This window comes from Pteropus vampyrus, unplaced genomic scaffold (genome assembly GCF_000151845.1).
Source record: "Pteropus vampyrus isolate Shadow unplaced genomic scaffold, Pvam_2.0 Scaffold20, whole genome shotgun sequence".
Taxonomy (NCBI): Eukaryota; Metazoa; Chordata; class Mammalia; order Chiroptera; family Pteropodidae; genus Pteropus; species Pteropus vampyrus.
Window position 1 is genome coordinate 15,286,457 of NW_011888801.1, and position 21,980 is coordinate 15,308,436.

General features: G+C 36.4%; 1 protein-coding gene across 5 annotated transcripts in view; it reads left to right on the plus strand.

The window, feature by feature from the left end:
* The window catches only part of ZFAND4 (zinc finger AN1-type containing 4), a 74,281-nt gene that overhangs the window by 13,141 nt on the left and 39,160 nt on the right, over nucleotides 1-21,980 (plus strand). For 2 of the 5 annotated variants that reach the window (XM_011355437.2, XM_011355435.2), the window contains exon 2: nucleotides 8,805-8,869. The exons of the other annotated variants lie outside the window; for them this stretch is intronic. The gene's annotated coding sequence lies outside the window, so the exon portion shown is untranslated. The remainder of the gene's footprint in view (nucleotides 1-8,804; nucleotides 8,870-21,980) is intronic. 5 annotated transcript variants of the gene reach the window in all.

The following is a 21,980-nucleotide window of genomic DNA, read 5'->3' on the forward strand; positions in this document are numbered from 1 at the left end:
TGTCTTTATCCCATTGTATAGTCTTACCTCCTTTGTCATATATTAAGTGAGCATATAGGCATGGATTTATTTCTAGGTTCTCTATTCTGTTCCATTGATCAATGTGTCTGTTTTTTATGCCAGTATCATGCAGTTTTGATTACTGTAGCATTGTAGTATAGTTTGATATCAGGTAGTGTGATACCTCCAACTTTGTTCTTCTTTCTCAAGATTGCTGTGGCTATTCGGGGTCTTTTATTGTTCCATGTAAATTTTAGTATTATTTATTCTAGCTCTCTGAAAAATGCCATTGGTATTTTGATAGCGTTTACATTGAATCTATAGATTGCTTTGGGTAGTATGGCCATTTGAATGATGTTGATTCTTCCTACCCATGAGCACGGTATATGCTTCCATTTATTTGTTTCTTCAATTTCTTTTTTCAATGATTTATAATTTTATGAGAACAGGTCCTTTACCTCCTTGGTTAATTTGATTCCCAGGTATTTTATAGTTTTCGATGCAATTGTAAATGGTATTGTTTTCTTAATTTCTCTTTCTGAAAGTTCATCATTGGTGTATAAAAATGCCACTGACTTCTGAATATTTATTTTCTATCCTACTCCTTTACTGAATTCATTGATCAGTTCTAACAGTTTTTTGGTGGAATCTTTAGAGTTATCTATATATAGTATCGTGTCATCGGCAAATAAGTCGAGTTTTACTTCTTTCTTTCCAATTCAGGTACCTTTTATTTCTCTTTCTTGTGTGATTGCTGTGGCTAAGACTTCCAATACAATGTTGAAGAGGAGTGGTGAAAGTGGGCATCCTTGTCTTGTTCTTGATCTTAAGGAAAAGGCTTTCCCCATTGAGTGTGATGTTAGCTGTAGGTTTGTCATATATGGCCTTTATTATGTTGAAGTATGTTCCCTCTAAGCCCACTTGCTGAGATTTTTTATCATAAATAGATGCTGGATTTTGTCAAAAGCTATTTCTGCATCTATTGATATGATCATATGGTTTTTTATCTTTCATTTTGTTAATGTGGTGTACCACATTAATTGATTTGCAGATATTGTACCAATCTTGCATCCCAGGAATAAATCTAACTTGATCATAGCGTATGATATTTTTAATATATCACTGAATTCATTTTGCTAATATTTTATTGAGGATTTTTACATCGATATTCATAAGAGATATCAGCCTATAATTTTCTTTTTTTGTAACGTCTTTGTCTGGTTTTGCAATCAAGTTGTAACGGTGGCCTTATAAAAGGAGTTAGAGAGCCTTCTCTCTTCTTGAATTTTTTGGAATAGTTTGAGAAGTATAGGTGATAATTCTTCTTTAAATATTTGGTAAAATTCATCTGTGAAGCCATCTGGTCCAGGACTTTTGTTATCTGGGAGGTTTTTGATTACTGATTTTATTTTGTTGGTGGTAATCGATCAATTCATATTTTCTGTTTCTTCTTGACTTAGTCTTGGGAGACTGTATGTTTCTAGGAATGTGTCCATTTCTTCCAGATTGTCCAATTTGTTGGTGTATAATTGCTCATCGTATTTTCTTATGATTCTTTGTATTTCTTTGGGTCAGTAGTTATTTCTCCTCTTTTGTTTCTGATTTTATTTATTTGAGTCCTCTCTCTTTTTTCCTTGATGAGTCCGGTTAAGGGTCTGTGAATTTTCTTTATCCTTTCAAAGAAGCAGCTCTTGATTCCGTTAATCTTTTGTATTATTTTTCTAGACTCTATTTCATTTATTTCCACTCTGATCTTTATTATTTTCTTCCTTGTATTCACTTTGGGCTTTGTTTGCTGTTCTTTTTCTAGTTATTTTAAGTGTAAGGTTAGATTGTTTATTTGAGCTTTTTCTTGTTTCTTGAGGTAGGCCTATATTGCTATGAATTTCCTTTAGGTCTGCTTTTGCTGTGTCCCATAGATTTTGAGTTATCATGTTTTCATTTTCATTTGTCTCTAGTTATCTTTTGATTTCTTCCTTGATCTCATTGTTAACCTATTCATTGTTTAGTAGCATGTTATTTAGCCTCCATGCATTTGTGTATTTTCCAGCTTTTTCTTGTAGTTGATACTTAGTTTCATTCATTGTGATCAGAGAAGATGGTTGATATGTTTTCAATCTTCTTAAATTTATTGAGACTTGTTTTGTGTCCTGACATGTGGTCTGTCCTGAAAAGTGTTCCATGTGCACTTGAGAAGAATGTATATTTTTCTGCTTTGGAGTGAAATGCTCTGAAAATATCTATTAAATCCTTCTGGTCTAGTGTGTCTTTTAGTCCCATTTTTTCCGTGTTGATTTTTTGTCGGGAAGACCTGTCCATTGCTGTCAATGCTGTGTTAAATTCTCCTACAATGAGTGTACTACTGTTGATCTCTCCTTTCATGTCAGTCAATAATTGCTTTATGTATGTAGATGCTCTTATGTTGGGTATGTATATATTTACTACGGTTTGTCCTCTTGATATATTGATCCTTTTATCATCATGTAATGCCTTTTTTTTTGTCTCTTATTATAACCTTTGTTTAAAGTCTATTTGTCTGATATAAGTATTGGTGCTCTACCAGATTCTTTTGAAGCAAATTCATGGCATCATGTTAATAGCATGAAATATTTTTAAACAGTTTTAAACAGTGAAATATTTTTAAACTGTTTTTCAACAGTTTATGGTGATACACAAACTCTGTCATAACTATGTTACAGTTACTTTTAATAGGCAATAGTAATTGAGGTCCCTTTGGGAATACTTTTTTTTTAATGTGCAGATTTTCTGAGAACTCTTTTGGGCTTACATTTACATAATTTGAAGTTTCCTAAGTAGAGCAGGGTTAGTCAATATTGTATATTATCCCTTTTGTGGTTTGTATATTTGTGAAAAGTCATAAATTACCTTGTGTAAAATACGTCTTTTTCTTTATACTTTGAAGATTTCTGAAATAAGTGGTATTTGCCATTTACAGTTGTTAAAATGCAGTATTGACTGGAAAATTAAATTGCTTTATATACCACTAAATGGATCTTTACTTTTCGAGCCAGCTGGAACTTGATTGTAAAGGTAGTAACTAGCACTGCCCTCCAGCCCAGTTTAAGTTCAAGATTGTAGAAAGATGAAGAGGTTTGGAATTTTTATCTTTGTTAATCAAGAATCCTGGTAACTGCAGAATTGCTGTTCCTCTAGTAAGTAACTTCTGTCGAAGTTAATGTCCAGCTGAATCCAATGACCACATCAGTACATCCAGTAATGGCACATTAAGCTTTTGTCTTCCCAAATGATTTGGTGAGATGTGGAGTCCAAATATTTTATTTTTGCTTTGTTCGGTTGTTGTTGTTTTTTTATTTATTTATATGATGGTGTAATAATATCTTTTTTATCAGCAAGAAGATAAAAATTCTCTTGTATTCTAAATAATTTCTGTATTTTTTCCTCCTTTCATACATTTTGAATAATCTCTGTACACCAAAAGCACTTTAGAGAACATCCTGTTTAGGTCTCTTAATGTTAGAAGAGTAAACTCAGGCTTAGAGAAGATTAGGGCTCAACCAAGGGAATTATTTAGTTACTGATAGAGTTAGGACCAGAACCAAAATGTAGACTTTTTGTCCTCTGTAGGAGGAGGCATTGTCAGGGTAAAAGCAATGGCTTTGTAGTTATTAGTTTAATCCTAGGTTAGAGAATTATAAAATGAATAAAGTTATTGGGATATTAAATGAGGTAATATGTAAAATGCCTGTTGTCTTAGTCTGCTAGGGCTATCATAACAAAATACCATAGATTGGGTGGTTTAAAGAACAGAAATTTCTTTTCTCACAGTTCTGGAGGCTAGAAGTCTGAGATCTGGACAGCAGTATGGTCAGGTTCTGGTGAGGGCTTTCTTCCTGACCTGTAGACAGCCATCTTCTCAGTGTGTCCTTACATGGCAGAGAGAGATAGAGGAGAGGGGAGACGGGGGACAGGGGAGAGAGAGGGGAAAGAGGGGAAAAGAGAGAAAAGAGAGAAAAAGAACAAATGAGCTCTCTGGTATTTCTTCTTATAAGGGCACTGATCCCACCATGAGGTCCTTACCTTCATGACTTCGTCTAAGTATCTCCCAAAGGCCCACTGGGAGTTAGGGTTTCAAAATATAAATTTTTGGGGACACAGTTCAGTCCGTAGCACCTACCACTAGTGGTCAGTAGATTTTAATTCCTGTTCTCATTCTTCATCCTCATACCCTACATCCTTTCCTTTTCTCTTATTCCCAATACTGTCTTATAACTTCATGTAACCCATGGGCAATGACAGTCATTCTGTTCTTCAGCAGGCTTCAGGAGGCTTTCATGAAAAATTATTTAAAATTTTTTTTCTGGGTGACCTTTCTGTTTTCACCAAGGAAGACATTTGGGGCTAACTTGGTGGGTATGACTCTCCGAGACAGAGGAATATGAGGTAGGAAGGATAGAAGGTAGAGGTGACACTGCTTGGTTTAATCCTTTAGGGAAATAGTTGCTCTGACAGATGATTTTTCCTTTTGGGCAGCTTTTGGTAAGTCCAAAACTAGAGCTTAATAGGAGATAGAAGGGTAGATGGAGAAGACTGTGGAGAAAAGGCTGAAGGAGTATGCTGGATGAGGAATGATGATCCTGTAGTGAGAAAGGAGGAGTACCTTCAGGGCCTTGAAGGCACAGGAGCACTGAGGCCAGGCTGCCTGATTTCACATTACTTGCTGAGCAAATTATTTAACCTCTCTTTACCTCAATTGTGCTAATTTTAAATGGGAATAATAATAATACCTATCTCAAAGAGTTGTTCTTAGGATAAAATGAGTTAGTAAATGTAAAGCATGTAGCAGAACGTTTGTGTTCTTTATCAGGAGAAAACAGTCTATGTAGATAGTGTAGTGTGTACCCAAGAATATAAGAGCTCTGACCTTGGGGGTAGATGTAATTTAGCTGAGTTTCTAGAGAAGGCAAATTATTTGGAGCTTGTCATTACCTAAAATATAGGTCTGCAAAGGGGAGTACATACTACTCAGAGGATATGAAAAATTACCCAATGGAATTTGGAAAGAAAAAATGTGCCAAGAAATGGAAAGGATTATTGTCATTGGTTCTTTATTGCCATAGGCTGTGGATTCCCTGGACTTGCCATCTAGAGTACTTATAAATTTTGGGTATTAACCTCTTATAGGATGTGTTCTTGGCAAATAGCTTCTTACATTTGATAGGTTGTTTTTTTGTTTTGTTGGTGGTTTCCTTTGCTGTGCAAAACCTTTTTAGTTTGATGTAGTCTCATTTGTGTATTTATTTTCATTTGTTTCCCATGCCTGAGGTGACGTGTCAGAAAACATATTACTAAGAGCAGTGTTAGAGAGTTTACTGCCTATGTTTTCTTCTAGGAGTTTTATGGTTTCAGAGACTTAAATATGAGTATTTAAGTCTCTAATCCATTTTGAGTTTAGTCTTGTTTATGATGTAAGAAGTTGGTCCAGTTTCATATTTTTGCATGTTCTGTCCAGTTTTTTCAGCACTAATCATTGAAGAGACTGTCTTTACCCCACTGTATAGTTTTCCCTCCTTTGTTGTAAATTAATTGACCATAAAGGTGTGGGTTTATTTTTGGGGTCTCTCTTCCATTGATCTACGTGTCTGTTTTCATGACAGTACTGTGCTGTTTTGATTACTATAGCCTTATAGTATAGTTTGAGATCAGGTATTGAGATACCTCCAACTTTGTTCTTTGTCAAGATTGCTATGGCTATTTGGGGTATTCTGTGGCTCCAAATTTTGAAAAAAATTTTTGAGTTCTGTGAAAATGCCTTTGGTATTTTGACAGGGATTGCATTTAGTTTATAGAATGCTTTTGGATATTTCAACAATGTTAATTCTTCTTATCCATGAACATGGTGTATACTTCCATTTATTTGTATCTTTATTTTCTTTAATGTCTACTCATTTTGTGAGTACAAGTCTTTTACCTCTTTGGTTAAATTTATTCCTAGGATTTTTCTTTTATGCAATTGTAAGTGAGAATGTTTTCTTAATATTTATTTCTTATATTTCACTTTTGGTTTATAGAAATGCAACTGATTTCTGAATATTAATTTTGTATCATACTACTTGACTGAATTCACTTATCAATTCTAGTTTTTGGTAGAATCTTTAGGGTTCTCTATATATAGTATTATGTCATCCGCAAATAATGACAGTTTTACATCTTTCTTTCCACTTTGGATGCTATTTATCTGTTTTTCTTATCTGATTGCTGTGGCTAGGACTTCTAATGCTATGTTAAATAGAAATGGTGAAAGTGGACATCCTTGTCTTGTTCTTAATTGTAAAGAAAATGTTTTCAGTTTTTCACCATTGGGGTTGATGTTAACTGTGGGTTTGTCATATGTGGCCTTTGTTATGTTGAGGTATGTTCCCTTAGTTGTCATTGTGTTGAGAATTTTTATCATAAATAGATGTTGGATTTTGTCACATGCTTTTTCTGTATCTACTGATAGGATCATATGATTGTTATCCTTTTTTTTTTGTTCATGTAGTGTTTCATGTCAATTGATTTGCAGATATTGAACCAACCTTGCGTTGCAGGAATGAAGCCAACTTGATCAAGTAAAAATATGTGATATAATGTTTTATTTAAGTCCATTGTTTTTTTATTGATTTTCTCTCTGGAAGATCAATCTCTTAATGTCAATGGGATGTTAAAGTTCCCTACTATGTCTGTATTGCTGTCAGTCTCTTTTTATGTCAGTTAATATTTGTTTTATGTATATAAGTGCACCTGTGTTGGATGCATAAATGTTTACAAGGGTTATATCATCCTCTTCTCGGATTGATTCCTTTATCATTATATAATGTTCCTCTTTGTCTCTTATAATAACCTTTGTTTTAAAATCTATTTTGTCTTGATATAAGAATTGCTACTCCAGCTTTTAATTGTTTCTATTTGCATGACCTGCCTTTTTACATCTCTTTATTTTTAGTCTGTGTGTGTATTTTAATCTGAAGTGGGTCTCTTGTAGACCGTATACGTGTGGGTCTTATTTTCTTATCCATTCAGCTACCCTATGTCTTGACTGAAGCATTTAATCCACTTACAGTTAAAGTGATTAATGACAGTTGTGTAGTTAGTATTCTTTTATTATTTGTATTTAAGCTCTTTTTTTTTCTTTTTCTTATTCTTTTTCTTAAAGAAATTCTTTTAATATTTCTCGTGATACTGGTTTGGTGGTGATGAATTCCTTTAACTTTTTCTTGCCTAGTAAGCCCTTTATCTGTCCTGCAATTCTAAATGATAGCTTTGCTGAGTAGAGTAATCTTGGTTGTAGGTCCTTGCTTTTCATCACTTTGACTATTTTGTGCCAATTGCTTTTGGCCTGCAAAGTTTCTGTTGAGAAATCAGCTGATAGTCTTATTTGAGCACTCTTCTAGGTAACTAACTACTTTTCTCTTGTTCCTTTTAAGATTCTCTCTTTGACTTTAACCTTTGGCATTTGAATAATGAATGATGTGTGTCTTGATGTGGGCCTCTTTGGGTTCACCTCATTTGGGACTCTCTGTGCTTCCTGGGCTTGTATGTCTATTTCCGTCACCAGGTTAGGAAAGTTTTTCATCAATATTTCTTGAAATAAGTTTTCAGTTCCTTGCTCTCTCTTCTCTTTCTGGCACCCCTATGATGTGAATGTTGTTACACTTGATGTTGCAGAGGCCCCTTAAACTATTTTCATTTATTTGGATTCTTTTGTCTTGTTGCTGTTCTGATTAGGTGTTTTCTGCTACCTTATCTTCTAAATCACTGATTTGATCCTCTCCTTAATCTGTTGATTCTCTAATGTATTCTTTAGTTATTGTATTCTTCACTTCTGACTGGTTCTTTATCATATTTTCAATCCCCATTTTTGCCTTCTTTTTGTTAAAGTTCTCACTGAGTTGATCTCTTCTTCCTCTAAGTTTGTTGAGCTTTTTATAACTAGTGTTTTGAACTCTGCATCTGGTAGATTACTTGTCTCCATTTTGGTTAGTCTTCCTGGAGTTTTGTTTTGTTCTTTTATTTAGGACGTTTTATGTGTCCCCATTTTGGCTGCCTTCCTGTGTTTGTTTCTATGGTTGTGAAGATTGGCTGTTGAGGGGCTGACCTTATGGAGCAGGATTCATTTCCACAGGGCTCTGGTTCCTGCCTAGTCTGCTCTTTGTGTGTGTCCTCCTCAGATGCAGGCCCAGGTGGTATTCTAGCTCTAGTTGAAGCTGACCACTGGGCGTGCTAGCCCAAGGGTCTCCTGGGAGTGCCCAACCTGCAGGCCAAGTTCAGCTGCAGCCTGTGTACTCCCTGGGGGCCACCTGGAAAGAGTTACTAAGCAATCCTCAGATTGCTGCCACCCGTGCTGGGCTTATAGGTGCCTTGAGATGCGAACCCAGGATCTGATGCAGGCTGCCGCTAGTGCCAGGCTTGGGGCTACTCAGCAAGAGCTATGGGATATACCGAGGCCAAATGCTGCTTCTTTGGGTTTTATGATCCTTTGAGAGATTTTAGGAAAGTCCACAGCAAGAGCGAAGACGGGCCATTTGTATGGAATAAACTACTAGAGGCAGCTTGGCTGCAACAGCCTGCATATTGGGAGGGGTGGGATCTCAGAGGCCTGGTTGCAGCATGACCAGTGTTAGCCAGGTTGATGGAGCTCAGATATGGCGGCCACCTGCATCCACCCATCAGAAATGGGAAGGGCTCAACAAAAGAACAATGAACTCCACCAGTATTTTTGTTTGGAATAAAGCCACTCCTCCACCTCTCACCCTGAAGTCAGACAACTCAATTCCTCCCTGTAGGTCCCCGGTACCTTTCGAGGAGCTGCCCCAGCGCTGGAGCTCAGAGTGAGCAAGTCTGTTACCGAGTAAGTCTGCGTGCGGGCCCCTTAAAAGAAATGTCTGTGATTCCTGCAGCCCTCCGTCTCACTCAGCCATAGTTTCCACTGGTTTTCACAGCCTGAGATTGTGATGACTTCTCTTCCTGTCACTGGAAGCCTGGGCCAGGGAGCCCATTGTGGAGCCGGGATCCCTTACTCCTCTAGTGGGGAGGCCGCCTCTGCAGCCAAGTTATCCCTCCTGATTCTTGACCACTTGTAGTTGTGGGACTGGCTCATCTCACGTCCCCACCCCTCCTACCAGTCTCAAGGTAGCCTCTTATGTATGTCCCCAGTTGTAGGACTTCTCTTCCGCCAGACTCAGGCAAGTCCCAGTGATGTTTGTTCCATAGTTTTGTTGTAATTTTGATGTTGTCACGAGAGGAGGTGAACACAGCGTCTACTTTCTATGCCATCTTGACTGGAAGCCTGGTCATATACTTTTGAGTTATTTTCTTAATGATTGCCTTATTAAATACTGTTAGCATCTTAATTTATAACAATACAGTCCAGACTTCTACCAACTTAATTTTAATTGTATATAAACTTTGCTGCTTTGTCTTCCCTTTTGTGATGTTGTCACAAATTACACCTTTATACATTTTGTGTTCATCAGCAGTTTTATATTTGTTGCTTTATGTAGTTTCTTTTATCATATTGGAAAAAATAGGATTTTCAAACAAAAATATACTAACACTGTCTTTTATATATACCTATATAATTTTTTTTAAACCAGTATTCTTTATTTCTTTGTGTGGATTCAAGTTAGTCTCATGTCCTTTCATTTTAACCTGAAGGATTAGCATTTGTTGTATGACATATATGCTAATGACGAACTCTCATTTTTTGTTTGTCTGGGATTGTCTTTATTTCTTTCAGTTTTTAAAGGATTATAGAATTATTGGTTGTTAATTTCTTTTTTCTTTCAACACTGAATGTTATCTCTCTTCCTTCTGTCTTCCGTGGTTTCTGATTAAAAATCAGCTATTAATCATTATTGAGCACACCTTTTCATGGTAAGTAGCTTCTGTCCTGTTGCTTTTTGGATTCTCACTTTGTCTTTGTTTTTGAGGGTTTAATTATGCTGTATTTCAGTCTCTGTCTCTGAGTTTTTTCAACTTGGATTTCATTGAGATTCTTGGGTGTGTAGATTGTATTTTATTTTTTAATCAAATTTGGGAATTTAGGGGCCATTATTTCTTCAGCTATTCTTTCTGCCTCTTTATCTTTTTGTCTTCTAGTACTCCCATTATGCAGATAGTATGCTTTATGCTGTCCCACAGGTTTCTTAGGTACTGCTGACTTTTCATTATCCTTTTTCCTTTATGTTTCTCAGACTAAGTAGTCAAGTAACCTACATTGAAGTTCACTGCTTCTTTCTTCTACCTGCTCATATATGCTGTTGAGCTCCTGTAGTGATTTTTTTCATTTCAGTTATTATACTTTTCAACTCTATAATATCTATTTAGTTTTATTTTATTATTTCTAGGTCTTTATTGATATAGTCTTTATTTGGTGACATATGGCTTCCTTTCATTCTTTGTCCTTGGTTTCTTTGTAAAATATTTAAAGTAACTGACTTCATGTATTTGTCTAATAAGTCCATTTTTCCCTCACTGAATTAATTTTGCATAATCCGTTCTTTTTAATGTTTATAGCCATGCAGTCTTTGTTCCATTAGCATAGATGTCAGCTGAGTGGACAGAGAATTCTTTTAAATGACTGGAACAAAACGTTCGGCTAGTTTTTGCAGAGGGACTCTGTGTATGTATGTTGGGGTACCCCTTTAACACTTAGCTAGGCAGTTTAAAGCTGTTATAGCCTTCACATCCTGGTTATATAGAGCCTGAAAGTTAGATAGATGTGAAGGCTTATTGCCTTTTCAGCTTTTTGTTGAGCATATGCACACCCTTGGGCATGTGTGTTGCCTTCTAGGTTCCCAGGAGTATGTCTAAGATTTTGAAAGCCACTAATTCCCTATCCTTTCCCTTCTAATATTTCTGATTAATCTAAGTTGTTTTCCCCAACTTGTTTCATTTACTCAGGCAGCAGCAACTAAAACATTTGCTCATAAATGCTTTCAACAAATTCCCCTCTGGAAGTGACTTATAGTGCTCAGTAAGTTCTGAGTGAGGTAAGACAAAACAAACTATTTGAAAAGATCTTCTCGTAAGGTACTAGATAGGTCAAAAGAAATTATTTTAATTTTTTTGTGAATGAGGTCCTTTGTGTTCCCCCTGGTACTGGTGTTGAGAATGAAGCTGTTATTTTCAAGGCTGCTCCTAAGATGGAGAGTAGAGTCTAGAATTAGTGCGAATTAAAATACAACAAAAGCTCATTGTTCTTAACAAGTTTGAGCGTTTTTTATGACTGCTCCCTGTACTGCTATAACTAGTTGGTCAATTTCCAGTGTTTTTTCAGAGTTGATTTTGACAGTTTTGCCATTTTTAGTTTCTTTTACGAGGATATACTTTTGGAATTCCAAGGATTCCAAACTTACTAATAGGAATTATTTTGCTATTTTCCCTGTCATCCTCACCTGCGTATTTTTAGTTATTTTAGCAGAAAGGGCATTCTAACGTGACCTTTTTTTTCCCCTTCAGTACATTAAATGTGTTGCTCTATTGTCTTCTGGAATTGTTTAAGGAACAATTCTGTCATCCTTATTTTATTCCTCTTTATGTAAAATATCTTTATTTTTTTCTGGTTGCTTTTGAGATTTTCTTTTTATCACTCATTGGTTTTGAGCAATATCATTATGTTATATCTTTCTTTAGTTTTCTCAATGTTTCTGTGTCTGGTGTTCATGGAGCCTTTTGAATTTGTGAGTTGTATAGTTTTCTCCAAGTTTTGAAAATTTTAAACCATTATTTTAAAAAACACTTTTTTGTTTTCCCTTCTCTCTTCTCCTTTGTCCTCCTACTCTTCCTCCTCTTCCTCCTCCGCCCTCTTCCTCCTCCTTTTTTAGACTTTTTGCTGATATAATAGTGGGTTGCTTGAAGTTTCCCGCAGCTCCTTTTTTTCTGGCACTTTTTGTTATTCCACATTCCATTTTGCTTAGTTTCTCTACTGCTTATGTCTTCAAGTTCACCATTTATTTTTCTCTAAAGCCTGTTCTGTTGTTAATCATATCTAGTGTATTTTTCATCCCAGAATTATAGTTTTTATCTCTAAAGTTTGAATTGAATCTTTTTAGGTCTTCTTTTTCTCTATTTCAGTTTTCGAACATAATGTAACTATAATAACTTTGAAGGTACTTCTCTGATAATTCTAACATCTTTGTCAGTTTTACATGTCTTTGATATTTTTCTGATTAAATATTGTACTTTTTTTTTTTTTTTGCTTACTGGAAATCTTTGACCAGATACCTGACATTGTGTATTTTAGTTTTGGGGTGCTGGATATTTTTATATTCTACAAATCTTTTAGAGTTTTACTTTGTGATTTATTTAAATTACTTTGAAACTGTTCAACCCTTTCTGTTCTTGATTTTATAATTTTTTTAAAAAGTGTTACTGGAGCAGTATTCACTGTAGATTTAATCGTTCCACATTACCGAGGCAAGATCTTCATGAATATGCTACCGATTGCCAGATAAATTATGAGATTTTTTTTCCAATCCAGTCCTGTGTGAGTGCTGGACAGTGTTCTCTCTCAGATGGTTTCTTCTTGCCCTGAGGTAGTTTCCTTATAAACATATGAATACTTGAATGGTACCGTCTGCACATCTTTTCTCTCTGGCACTCTTTCTGCTCGATGAACTCTATCTGCCTTTCACTTTTCAACTCTCTGAGTCTGCTGATATTCATCTCAATTTCCTCTCTCTACGTGGCTTGGAAGTTCTCTTAGAGCAATAAGATGGGGCAGTCTTAGGGCTCACATGATTCCTTTGCCACCTTTCAGAGGTCACTTTCTTTTTATTGCTCGATGTTCTAGTGTCTCGATAGTCATAGTTTCATGTATTTGTGTCTTTTTCCTTTGATTGTTTCATTCAGGAAGCTACATCTGGCCCCCCTTATTACTCTTTCTTAACTGGAAACAAAAACCTCCACTATGATATTTTTAGAGGAAGCTCTACCTTCACTATGTTTAAAGAGGCATTGTTGGTTTTCATTGCTCTCCTTAGTTTTTCCTCACATTCCTCTGTCAAATTTGGTAGAAAATCTTTATAGATTAGGATCTCAAATTATGTATACTTCTTTTTGTTATTTGAGGTTGGAACTTTTTATATTCACATTTTCAATGATTTTTTAGAGAAGAGAATGGAGTAGAATTCTGCTGCTCTAACAGTTGTGACCTCAGTTACTAGAACTACTCCCTTTATCTTTTACTCATTCTCATATTATCTTATGAGAATAATGTGTTTTTAACATTTTTTTGAAAGGTTTCTTTTTTTAAGTTAAAGAACTATTTTTCTATTACTTGTATTTGAAAATGTTATTACTTCAACAGCTGGTTCCAGAATTTTTCTTTGAGTGAAAACTTTGGGAAGAATAACTAGAAAAGATACTTGGCATAGAAGGCAAGTCCATCAAAGCCTGAATATTAGAAGAGGACTACAGCCTTCTTTCTCCCCAGTGATATAAAATGATGGGTATGCTCTTTATGGGAAAATGAAATGGGAGTAATTTGCAGGCCTGTTATATGGGATGAGAAAAGTAAAGAACTGAGAGGCTGAAAGGGTAAGGTGGAAAATAGAAGTGACGAGATAGTGTGATGGTGGTTTTATGTGTCAACTTGACTGGGCCATGGGATACCCAGATATTTACTCAAGCATTATTCTGAGTGTTTTGGTGAGGGTGTTTTTGGATGAGATTAACATTTAAGTTTGGTGGACTTTGAGTAAAGCAGATTGTCCTCCATAATGTGTGGCGGTCTTTTTGTTCTTTTCAGTCTTAATAGCGTTCAGACTTCATCTGCAATATTGCCTACTCCTGGTTCTACAGCAGACTGTCTTCAAATTCAGATTGGAACATTAGCTCTCCTGGGTCTCCACCCTGCTGTCTTTCAGACTGAAACTGTAGCCTCAGCTCTTCTGAGTCTCCAACCTGCCAGCCCATACTGCAGATTTGGGACTTGCATGCCTCTACAATCGCATGAACCAGTCTCTTATCAACTAAGCAATCAATCCCCATGCCTCCCCCCACCCTCTGTCTCTGGCTCCCTCTCCACACACATACTAATTTGTTCTATTTCTTTGTAGAACCCTAACTAATACAGATGGTGTGAACCTGGGGTGTTACATGTATTAATGAAGCAATGGAGAATCACTAGAACAGAATAGCTAAAGGATGTCAGACTCATTAATGTAGGAATTAAAGTCATTCCTACACAGATCTTTAACGCTGTCTTTCATTACTCTCCATTTTAATAATTCTACTTGAGGCACACTTGCCTTTTTGCTTTCTTCAGTAAATCCAGCTTCTTCCTACATACAGATATCTTTATTGTTCCTTTCCCCACTTTATTGAAATTCTCATGTCATTTCCTCGTGGCTTTCTTGACCACTCTTATAAAAACACACCCCACCCTCACCTGTGCCAATCTTTATCTCCTTACTCTGCTATATTGGTTTTCATTTAATTGAGTAACTTGGCATTATATTATAGTTAAGTATATGAAATAATGGATTTATTGACTTATTCTTTTCTGTTTTAAGTAAAATCTAAGTTTCATCAGGACAGGGTCTTTTTTCTTATTCGCCAATATATTTTTAGCTTAGAGAATAATGCTTCATATAGGATAGGCATTGAAATATTTGATGAATGAATGATGGAAATCAGAATGTTGTTTAATAGTTCTTAACTATATCTAATTGAAATGTGGTCTTCTGATGTGAATTATTTTCCTATTTGTGACTTTAAAATATGTAATCTTCTCTGTGTACATACCATTTCTTCTCTAGTTCATTCTTAAAATGCTCTTTCTACAATTATTTCTTTTTTGCTTTTTCTGAAGTGACTACAATCCTACATTGTTGGATCTGATTTGCAAATTTTTTTTAGGATATTTCATCTATGTTCATGTGAGATATTGGTCTGTAGTTTTCTTTTATTATAACGCCTTTGGTTTTGATATTAAGGTAATGTTGGCCTCATAGAATGAGTTAGGAAGTAGTCCCTCTGTTTCTTTCTTCTGGAAGCAGTAGTAGAAATTGGTATCATTTGTTTTTTTAATTACTAGTAGAATTCACCAGTAAAATGATCTGGTCCCAGTGCTTTTTGTTTGGGAAGATTATTAATTATTGATTCAGTTTTTAAAATAGATAAAAGCCTATCCAGATGGTCTATTTCTTGTGTAAGTTTTGGCAGATTATGTCTTTCAAGGAATTGGTCCATTTCATCTAGGTTATCAAATTTGTGGGCATAGAGTTGTTCATAGAATTCCTTTATTATCCTCAAGCTCAGGGATTCTTTCCTTAGCCCATGTCCAGTCCACTAATAAGCCCATCAAAGGCATTCTTTCTGTTACAGTATTATTGATCTCTCTAGCATTTCCTTTTAATTCTTTCTTCCATCCCTCTGCTTACATTGCCCATCTGTTCTTGCATGGTGTCTCTTTTATCCTTTAAAGCTCTTAGTATATTAATCATAGTTGTTTTACATCACCAGTCTGATAATTCCAATTTCCCTGTCCTATATGAGTGTGCTTCTAACACTTGCTCTGTCTCTTCAAACAGTGGAGTATTTGTGTTGTGTATTTTTTTTTTTTGCCTTTTTTGGTATGCCTTGTTATTCTTCCTTGATAGCCAGATATAGTTGGTTAAAGGAACTGCTATTAATAGGCCTTTAGTTATGTGTGGTATGATGTGGAGTAAGGTGAGGGATAGGGGAGCTTTCCACAGTTCTATGATTAAGTCTCAGTCTTCTATTGAACCTGTGCCCCTCAACTGAGAAATGTATGAGTGCTTCTCATCTTCTCCCTAGTCCCCTGCACTCTCCTTTAGGAATGGCTAGAGTGAAGTATAGTTAAATATTTCCCTTCCTCCATATGGAATGCTAGAGCAGGGAAGGCTAGAGTAGACTGGAGATAGGTATTTCCTTTCCCTCAGGTCATTTCGGCTCTAATGAAACCCCAATAGATTAGGCTTCAATAAAATGGTTTTTCCTGAGGGCAGGCCTTGTTAAGAAGAATAAAATGATTTGGCATATTTCAAACTGGTTACTTTCATTCTCCCCTTGCACTAGGGGATTTTCCTCTGATGTTCACTGTGAGAACCTGGTCAAGCTCCTGGAGGTAAAACTCACTAACTGTTGGATCCCCTGGTTTTTAACTTTCATCCTTGTCCACACTGAGCCTGCAGCAGTTCATTAGTCATACTTTAGGTTTTCTTACCCACTGGTTCCTGGCCAAGGTTTCTGGTCTGGTTTGTTGTGATTTTCTGTATTCACTTGTCTCCCTCTCAGATTTGGGGTTTGTAGTTTGCCCCGTGACTTCGTTTCTTTGATGGATCAAGAAGAGTTGTTGAGCTTTTAGTTTGTTCAGCTTTTTACTTGTTAGAATTGAGTGGTGACTTCCAAGCTCCTTACATGCTGGACCAGAAACTTGAAGTCATTATATTTTAACAGGGTCATTCTGGCTATTGTTCTGAGAATAGTAGAGAGAGGAAGGGAAGGCAGAAGCAGAGGCTGCTACAAAAATAGAGGTGAGCAATGGGCTGTTTTGGACTACGAAATGATAACTGGAGAGAGAAATATTTGTATTTGGAAGTTTGGATGGCAGGGAGCCAGCAAAATTTGCTGACAGATTGAAAGTAGAGTGTGAGAGAAAGAGAGGTGTCAGGAGTGACTCCATGGTATTTGACATGAGCAACTTGGATGGATGGAATTGCCGTTAATTGAGATGGATAAGTCTAGAGCAGAAACAGGTTTGGAAGAGTTTCGTTTTAGACATGTTAATTTTAAGATAATTATTCATCATCCAAGGAAATACGTTGAATAGCCTAGGGTTCTGGGAACAGATCCAGGCTAGGGAGAACATTTCGAGAGTCTTCAATATTTAACTGGTAGGATGAGATCTCCAAGAGAATAAGTCTACATTGAAAAAGAGAAGAGATCCAAGGGTACTGCAAAATTAAGAGATCAGAGAGTTGAGGCTGAGCAGCTAAGGAGGTTGAGAGGGAGTGGCCAATGAAGTAATAACAAAGCCAAGAGAATGTTTTATCTTGAGAATAAAATATTTCCAGGAGGAGGGAGTTTTCAGCTGCTTTAGTAAGCTCAGTATGAAGCGAATTGAGAGTTGACTGTTGGAACTTTGATTGCGTGACTAAGTTGGTATCGGCCAGATTTCTATGCCTTTAAAGTTACTTTTTAAATCTTTTTAATTAATAAATAACTTATGAGGAGCTCTCGATACTATACAAACATCCTGCTTCTTCTTATCATTTTGGCTAATAATTTTATTATTCACTGATGGCCTTGCCAGGGACAGTTGTTACTGTATGTAGTATTTACTTGCTGTTGCTTTTTCTATTTCCCTTATTCCTTCTTTATGGGCATTCTACTATAAGGAAATGCTGTCCTTTAGCCCTTATGATCTATTTATCTAATTATTTATTTATATCAGCAGGGACTTGTGGATATTTATTTTATTTTGTGGATTTTAATCTATTACTGTTATTTTGTTGCTGAAATTGTATCAAATTTGGCTATCAGTAGTAGCTTCACATTGGTTCATATGTCCTTTTGAAATGTTGCTATCATTTTTTAGGCATATCCTTGCTTTGCGTGACACTACAAGATATTCCAGATTCATTTAGTATTTTACCTGTCTCAGTCCTGGTATCAATCATTTCAGTAAAGTGTTTTTATAGGAATTCTAAAATTACTTTTATTGGAATGGTATTTAGAAACCACAATCCAAGTGCTAAGTGTGCTCATCACTCTTGGGGTATCATTACATCTAGGCATTCTTAATGGACAGAGAGAGAAAATATGTATATTTACTACTTACATATACACATACTTCTGTGTCTATCCAAATTTTATATATTGAAAACCAGGAGTTCATTTAGATACCTCAAATTCCAATTTTCACTGTAGTGTTCATTCTAGCCTTTTTATTCTAGCCTTTTCCCTTTTTTCATTTGTAACCTCTTTTTCTCACACTGAGAAACTCTGTTCACATTATGCAAAGTGTATGTACTTATTTGCTCGAACTTACTATACACAAATTAGTTTAGAATCACTAACCCATGTTTATGTAGGAAACAAATGAACTAACTATAGTATATTTGTGTGCAGTCCTCAGCCTGCAGTATACAGTCAGAATACCGCATTTTCTTTATCCATTTATCTCTCAATAAACATTTAGGTTGCTTCCATCTCTTGGATATTATGGATAATGCTACAGTGAACATGGGTGTGCAGATATCTCTTCCAGATCCTGGTTTCTTTTGATATATACCCAGAAGTGGAATTGCTGGATCATATGGTAATTCTATTTTTAATGTTTTAAGGAGCCTCTGTACTATTTTCCATTGTGGCTGCACAATTTTATATACAAGGATTCTCATTTCTCCACATCTTCACCATCACTTGTGATTTTCTGAGTTTTTTTTTATTTGTTTGTTTTGATAGTGGACATCCTAATAGGTTTGATATCTTTTAGTGGTTTTGATTCACATTTCCATAATGATTAGTGATGTCGACTAACCATTTTCATATGCGTGTTGGCAATCTGTATTTCTTATTTGGAGAATGTCTGTTCAAGCCCTTTGCTCATTTTAAAATCAGATTGTTTGTTGTTGCTGCTGCTGTTGTTGAGTTCAGTCTAATTCTTTTGCTTTATAAGTTAGAGAGAGAGAGAGAGAATAAAAGTTGAGGATTTTACCTTTAACATTGAAATGGAATAATTCTGGGCGAATTTTCCCAGGTACCTAGTAGGTCCTTTCAATGTGCAGATTCAGGTCTTTTCTATTGCTAGAAGCTTCCCAGGATTATAGGGTTTTTTTTAAAAAATTTATTTATTTTAATTAGTTTCAAGAATACAGTACATTAGTTAGACATCTATATAGTTCGTAAAATGATCCCCCCAATTGCTCCCTCCCTCCCCTGCCCCTCCACCTTAGCCAGTGTTTTAATGCTGACTGCATTCTCAATGCTGTGCTCCCCAACCCTGTGACCATCCATCAGCTACTAATTTGTACTACTTTAACCCTTCAGCGCATTCTCCCAGCCCCACAAACCCCTCTCTCCTCTGTCTGTCTCCAAATTGTCCACTATATTTGCGAGTCTGTTTTTGATTAGTTTGTTCTTTTTATTCCTTAGATTCTGCATATAAATGAAATCATATAGTGTTTATCTTTCTCTGTCTGACTTAAATACCTTCTGGGTCCATCAAAGCAATATCTTTTTCCATCCCCTTCCTTTTCATATGTAGGGGTCTTGTTTTCTTATCCTTTCAGGCACTCTGTCTTTTGGTTGGAACACTTAATTCTTTCTCATTAAAGGAATGTAGTTCTTACCATTCTTTATGTTTTTGATATATGTTCTTTCTTCTTGGTGATGATAAATTTCTTTAGCTTATTTTTGTCTTGGAAGCTCTTTATCTGTCCTTCAACTCTAAATGATAGCTCTGCTGGATAAAGTATTCTTGATAGTAGATCCTGGTTCTTCATCCAGTTGAATATTTTTGCCAAGCCCTTCTGTCCTGCATAGTTTCTTTTGAGAAATCAGCTGCCAATCTTATGGGTATCCCCTTATAAGTAACTAACTGCTTTTCTCTTGCTGCTTTTAATATTCTTTCTTTGTATTTAACCTTTGGCATTTGAATTATGATGTGCCATAGTGTGGGACTCTGGATCCCTGATTTTTGGAATTCTGTGAGCTTCTATGAGGTTAGGAAAGTTTTCCATCATTATTTCTTCAAATATCTGTTCAACATCTTGATTTTCTTCAGTTACGCCAATCAGACAGATATTTGGGCCCTTAATAGTGTCCCACATGCTCCTTAAATTATTATTTTAGTCTTGGCATCTTATCTCTTGCCATTCTGATTGTGTGTCCTTGGCTTTCCCGTCCTCTAGATAGGGCATTTGATCCTTTTCTTTATTCATTTTGTTTATTCCTTTATTTCATTTAATATACTTCTCATCTTAGATAATGTGTTCTTCATTTCAGACTGATTCCCTTTTATAATTTCCATTTCCATTTTTATGTTTTTATCTCTTTGTTGAAGTTCTCACTGAATTTATCTACACTTCCCAAAAGTTCATGGAGCATCTTTATAATTAGTGTTTTGAACTCTGCATCTGTTAGATTACTTAACTCCATTATATCTGGATGTCTGTTCCGTTCTCTCGTATATGGTTTCTGCTTCTTTGTCTTCCCATTTTGGCTGTCTTTCCATGTCTGTTTCTGTGTATTAAGCAAAACTCCTAAATCTCCTGTTCTCATTAGTGTGGATTTGTGAAGTAGGTGTCCAGTGGCACAGTCCTGAGAGGGGTTCAGCTGCAGGCCAAATTTAGCCCAAGCCTCAGTCCCTCTGGGACCACCTGTTAAGATTCAGCAAGCAATCCACAGATGTTGTGCTTATTGTTGCCTCAAAAGGCCACACCAGAAACCGAGGCCAGCTGTCTCCAGTGTGTGTGGCTAGGTGATGCTCAGCAAGGAGTACCTGACTCGCCGAGGATACACCTGGATGTGGCTTGGGTGGGGCCTCAAGTTGGGGGAGGTGGGATTTCAGGAAATCCTGTGGACTGAGCGACTTCTGTTATTCAGTTTGATGTCATGGCTATGGCAGCATTGTGTCTGGTGCACTGGTAGTGGGGAGGGCTCAACAAAGAACAGTGGGTACTGTGGCCACTTCTGTACAGAGTGAGTCTCAGCTTATCTCGCCTCAGCCCTCACTCAGACAATGTCTCCTTATAAGTCCCTGGTGCCCCTTGCGCGCAGCCTAATTGGCACTGGTGCTCAGAGTGAGCAAGTCCGTCACTGCGAAAATCCGCTAATGGACACGGTCCCTTAAGAGCTTCTACCGCTGCTGCTGCCGCTGCAGCCTCTGTCTCAGCCACTCGACCAGGCAGCCCTGTGTCTTCTCCCCTTCCTACCTTCTACTGTTGCAGGGTGATTTCTTGGACGTCTCCCCGGTTGTATGGCTTGTTCATCTAGATCCCAGGCGAGTTTTCCTTGTTGCTGCTCCTTGTTTCCGTCACAACTTTGATTTGGTCGCCAGAGGGATGAACAGAGCCTCTATCTACACCTTTTTTTTCCTCCCAGGATTATAGTTTTAAACATTAGTTCTGTTTCACTGTTTAGATTTTCTTTTTCAAAGACTTTTAATAACATGAATAATATTCCTTCTTAGCCTTTCATTTTTAGTACATTCTCTTGGACCCATTTTTTACTTTTCCTTATGTCATTTTCATTTTCTTCATTGCTTTTCTGCCTTATCCTTTACTAAATGTGTATTTGAGTCTATTATGTATTGATATCTTGTAATTTATTCCTCATTTTTGAGGTAATTTTGTCTTTTTCCTTCATTTCTTTTCTGAGTTTAGTCAGCTTTCTTTTTAATTTGTTCCTGTTATGTGGGGGGTGGTCTTGGACATTTTCTTTTCTTAATTTTTGAATTTCTGGTTCAAAACATTTTTTTCTTATCTTCAAATCTTGAGCAAGTTTGCAGTTTGGCATTACAGTTTTCTTCTGCTTCATCATTATTTTTCTGAGTAAAATTTTACCTTGGTTGACAGGTGTGGAATTTTGTTTTCTGGTTTTTACTATTAACTCTATATGGATTTGTTAATTTTTCTCTTGATGATTTTTGTGGTATAGGGGTGGTTTACAGATTCTGTTTTATGGTGCGCTCTCAGTCAGTATATCATTGTTCAGATATTTTACCTGTTTTATATTTGTTTTGTGGTGTGGGGGGAGCTGTGAGTCCCCAATTTTGTGATTCTCTTTTTTCTTGCAGGACTCTTAAGTTTTCACCCCTTGCTCTTTTTCCCCTTGACTACTGAATTGCTAAAAAATACTCTTCCTCTTGGTTTTTGCCTCCCACAGAAGCTCCTTCAAATTGTTTGGCTTTAAAGTCCCTTCCTTTTAGTCAGTGCTCTAATCGACTTGAGTGCTTTTTGTAGAATTTTTAGACTTAGAATGGCCTT